Source organism: Rhinolophus sinicus, chromosome 17, assembly GCF_057876585.1.
Source record: "Rhinolophus sinicus isolate RSI-liver-muscle chromosome 17, RSI-T2T, whole genome shotgun sequence".
NCBI lineage: Eukaryota > Metazoa > Chordata > Mammalia > Chiroptera > Rhinolophidae > Rhinolophus > Rhinolophus sinicus.
In genome coordinates this window covers 58,397,042-58,401,723 of record NC_142517.1, presented here as the reverse complement: position 1 = coordinate 58,401,723, position 4,682 = coordinate 58,397,042, and the positions used below count along the sequence as shown (strand labels likewise).

Below are 4,682 nucleotides of genomic sequence, written 5' to 3'. Positions count from 1 at the left end.
CATTTACAGCTTGACTAGTCATAACACTTATTTTTGAACATGTGTTGGAGAACTTAAGTATTGAAAAAGGCAACCCAATGCCATAAAGCAGAAATATTAGACATCTTTAAAATGACTAAAATTTCAACCCAGTCTAGTTTCATATCTTTAGTGATTTCTTACAAGAAAGAATTCCATGTTTACAAGTATTTCTTTCACAATGGAATAATATAATGGCATTGAAATAGAATTGTGTGTCAGTTAAAATTCAGTAACATCAACAGACAACATTTTAGAATATGGTTAGATCGGTGGGGTTAACATGGTGCTGTATAAGCTCTTGAGAGAGTCAGAGAGAGAGAGAGAGAGAGAGAATCTATATATTCTTTTGCACATCAGAACCAAATTTCATCAGTACTCAAACAAGTTTCCAAGGTAATATTTGAGATGGTGACTTAGAACATGATTCATTTATACCGGTATTCAGAAGTGTAAAAAAATGGTTGCAGGTAACATCACTTTTGACAGAACAGAACATTTCTAGTTTTGCACTATTTATATTAGCTTCTTTGGATACTTAAAAAAATGAATGAGCACTTCATTTTTTTAAATCAGTTTTGTATTTCTCTATATGGTCTTTTTTGTTTTAAGGCTAAGAAAGTGGGTACTGTTCTCTTGGTATTATGTTCCAGTATTACACTTTTATGATTTATTTTTCTTAAACTATTGTGTTACGTTCTTTTGGATGAAAATAGTAGTGACACAGGTTACCTCAACTAAGTGTGAGGGGCAGATGTGTGTATGTGTGTGTGTGCGCGCCACTCCACCAGGAGCTTAGATATTGTAGGTAGATTTCATGGTTAATGGTACATACGTGGCTTGGGAACTAGATACATCTATTGCAGCTCTAATTATTTCTGAAAATAATGAGTTTAAGGATTATCCTAGTCAGATACTCAATTCATTTCAAACTACTCATCTATATTTTGATAATTGATGCTGATTGATATGATATGGAGATAAAGAAATTAGAGTGAGGTGACCAACACCTATCTGTATCATCCCCTAAACTTACAAATATGCTATTGGCCGTTAGTTGGAATGAAATAATATGGACTAAGTATGCTCTTCAGGATTGTCCCAATCAGTGATAGGATGGTGGGTTTAGCTAGTACTTGATTCCTTGCATCTTAGCCCTTACTTCTGGAATATTTTCCTCCTGAAGTATATCTTTTTAAATAATTCCTTTAGTAGATCTCTGTTGTTGGTAACATCTTTGTTTTTGGTTCATGATACATTTATTTTACCCTCACTCATATGACTGATAATTTAGCTAGGTGTACACTTCTAAGTTTGGTTATTTTCTCTTGGTACTTTGAAAATATTTTTCCATTGTCAACTGGCACCTATTGTTGCAGTTGAGAAATCTGCAGTAGATTTAACAATTGTTTATTTATGGGGTACGTCTTTCTGGTTGTTTTATCTTTGGTATTCTTCGGTTTCACTTTGTTTGAGAAGATTTCTTTTACTTATTGTGATTGGGATTCACTTTGCTTCCTGAATCTGAAGGTTCTTGTCTTTAATCCAGTCTGGAAAATTCTTATCTATTAGCATATACTGCTTCTTTGTTTACTTTTCTCTCTCCTGGAGTTCTCATTAGGCTTCACAGTCTATCCTTATGTCTCTTAATCTTTCATATTTCCTCTGTCTCTGGGCTGCTTTCAGTAATTTATTTAGTTCTGTCTTCCAGTTACTAATTTTCTGTTCATCGGTGTGTAATCTGCTATTTAATCCAGATATTGGCTTTGGTTTCAGTTGTTATAGTCTTTATTTCTTGAAGTTCTCCTTGGTTCCTTTTCAAATCTGTTTGGTCATTTAAAAAATTAGTATCTTGTTTCTTGCTCATGTCTTGCTTTGTTGAATCATTTTAATAAACTTTTTATATTCTGTAACCAGTAATCCCAATATCCAAAGTTCATGTGCTTCATTATTCTGTGTGTGGTTTCTGTTAGCTTATTAACTCAGGTGTATTGTAATTATATTTTTGGTGCTCATGTTTAGCTTTTGATATACTGTTTATCTGTGGAAATCCTTTCAGACCTGGATTGAGAGTGAACCTGTGCAGTGAGGATTTATATTTGTTTCTTCCAGGCCTCTAAGTACTACTAGCTTGGGACCACTTTCTTGACTTGAGGTTTTCTGGGCAGTGTAGGAACTATAAATTTGAACTTTCAAATCCATATGAGGGAAAGTTTGTGGTTATGAATTCTAAAGGGAAATTTTTTCCCCTCCATGCCAAGTCCAAGCTAAAACATAGAAATGTTTGCTTGTCTCCATGGGTTGGTATAGGGAACTTTTTTCCCCCGAGTCTGTTCTTGGAGGATGTAGCCCTTTAAGTTTCTCAGCCTTTTGCAGGATCAGAGTCCTAACTCCATATACAGGCCAGGGCCTTATCTTTGGTCTCCTGTCTCTTGAGCAGCCAGTAAAACCTTAGAGATTTCTAAGATTAAATAGACACCCTCAACACCACCATGGCTTCAGTGCCTTACTCATCACACTGGTTTCTTGTTTCCTCTTTGGGTTGAGTGTGGAGTTTGAAAGACATCAGAGATATATTTTTCTTTCTTGGAAACTTAGTTATGCCTTTGAAAGGATGTTCTATTTTATCCAGAATTTCTGTGTGTTTAATAATGGACTGTTTTTCAGGTTATCTACTAGTGTGCCATATTTCTTCTTAATTCCTTTCTCTTGTATTCTCCATATCATTTAAGTTTTTTGCTCTACATTTTAGATAAGCACAATCTGGCTACTTTTATCCATTTCCACTGGTATCTCCCTAGTATTAGTCATGATTACTGCCTCCCTAGTTCATTTCCCTTCTATTCTTGCATCTCTATATTCCATTCTCTACATAGCAATCTAGTGATCTTAAAGTGTAAACCAGATAACATCATTTCCTTGCTTAAAACTCCTTACCATGGCCTTCAAGATCCTTCCTGACCTGAATCTTGTTTACTCTAATGTTTTCATTCTACACTGTGCTCCTTGCCCTAAGCTCCAGCTACAAGGCCTTCTTAACTGACCTTAGCAAGCCCTTTTCTTCCTCCTCCTGGTTGTAATGCTTTTTCTGGGTGCTTCTCATAGTTCGCTCTGTTCTTAGCTTAAATGTCACCTCCTTGGCTTCTGTGGTCACTCCATCCAAAGTAACTTCCCCAGTTTTTTCCTTATACCAGACATGATTATTTTAATTATTGTGTTTTCATGTTTGTAAGCTCCACAAAGGCAAAGTGAGTCATGTTCACCCTTGTATCCCTGATGCCTTAACAGTGTTTGGTACATAGTAGACACTCAAATATTCATAGAATTAGTGAATACATTGATAACTCCTCCAAGGATAAAACATGGACACTTCAATTTGTAAGGAGGTGTTGCTTAATTTAGCAGCAAAATAATAGTAAGTTTGTAGGTAAAAAGCAAAATGGATAATGGATGAATTCCCAGAAACAAATGTCCTGGAGCAGATTCATGTAACAATAATATCTGTCAGCATCCTTTAGCACAGACCTGGAGACAATGCTGAATTAAGTGAAGGACTGGCTGGCTCTCTCAATGTAAAGACCAAAAGAGGAGGGGGAGGCTAGAGGGAGAGGGAGAGGGAGAGGGAGGGAGTACACATCTGCAAACTACAACTCCCAGCAGGCCCCACGCGCGAGTCCCGCCCATTGGGAAGCGGTGCCCGTCTCCGCCCCCCGTGGATCACCAGGCTTCGGGTCGGGAGGGGTGGTACCGTGGCCTCGCCCCTCCTTGCTCCCCGCCGTCGCCCTCCCCCAGGGTTGTGGCCACGCGCAGCGGCGGCGGTTGTTCCGCTTCCCCTCCGGCCGGGGCCGTCGCCATTGCCGAAGGCTCCTTGCCCTCCCCTCCCGGCGCCTGCGGGGCTCGGCTGCCGCTCGGCCTAGCGGTAGCAGCGGCTGCGCTACAGCGCGGCTCCTTTTCTCATCCCCCTTCCCCTTCCGTCTCCTTCCCGCCGCGCGCCGCGCGCTTGCCCAGGGCGGCTCCGGACCCCGCCGGGAGCTCGGACGGAGGCGCCTCGCTGGGGCGGGGACCTTTCCTCGCCTGGGGTAAGTGTGCAGACAGGCCGGGACGCGGGCCATCTCTCTCCTTCGTTCTCCGCGGCCTGGCAGGCTCGAGCGGCCCGGAGCAGCCGACCTGCCCCGCGCAGGGCCGGGGCAGCCGCCACCTGCGTGCCTGCAGCCGCGACTTCTGGGGCGGTGGCTCATTGTCTGCTCCCTAGGGCTGTTTTCTCCGTTTTTAGCCCGAAATGGGAAGCTTGCTGGGCAGGTGAGGTCTCACTCTTCCTGAACCCAACCCTGCCCTAAACCGTGTCGCCACGGACTCTCCTCTCTCTCTCTCTCTCTCTCCCTCCCTCTCTCTACCTTCCGTTGCGTTTCAACCTCCTCCTTTTTCTCCGTTTACTTTAGTTTTCAACCAGACGTCTTGAGTTTTATTCCCCGATTTTTTCCTCTCTCACTGAGTCCCAGCTCCTCCTTTCTACCCCTCTGTTCATCCCGTTTCACTGCTCAGGCATATTGTCTAAGGCTCTTTACTTTTTCTAAAGTATAATCTGTAATTTCTTCCATATTCCACATTAGTGAAAACGTATAGTTTTCCTGGGGTTTGAGGGCCTCCACTTCAGAACTTTCGGA

At 41.9% G+C, this 4,682-nt stretch overlaps 1 protein-coding gene across 1 annotated transcript in view; it reads left to right on the top strand.

The window, feature by feature from the left end:
• The first annotated feature begins 3,730 nt into the window (after window positions 1-3,730).
• The window catches only part of PAK2 (p21 (RAC1) activated kinase 2), a 66,970-nt gene continuing 66,018 nt past the window's right edge, over window positions 3,731-4,682 (top strand). Inside the window, exon 1 of the mRNA XM_019723624.3 lies at window positions 3,731-4,097. The gene's annotated coding sequence lies outside the window, so the exon portion shown is untranslated. The remainder of the gene's footprint in view (window positions 4,098-4,682) is intronic.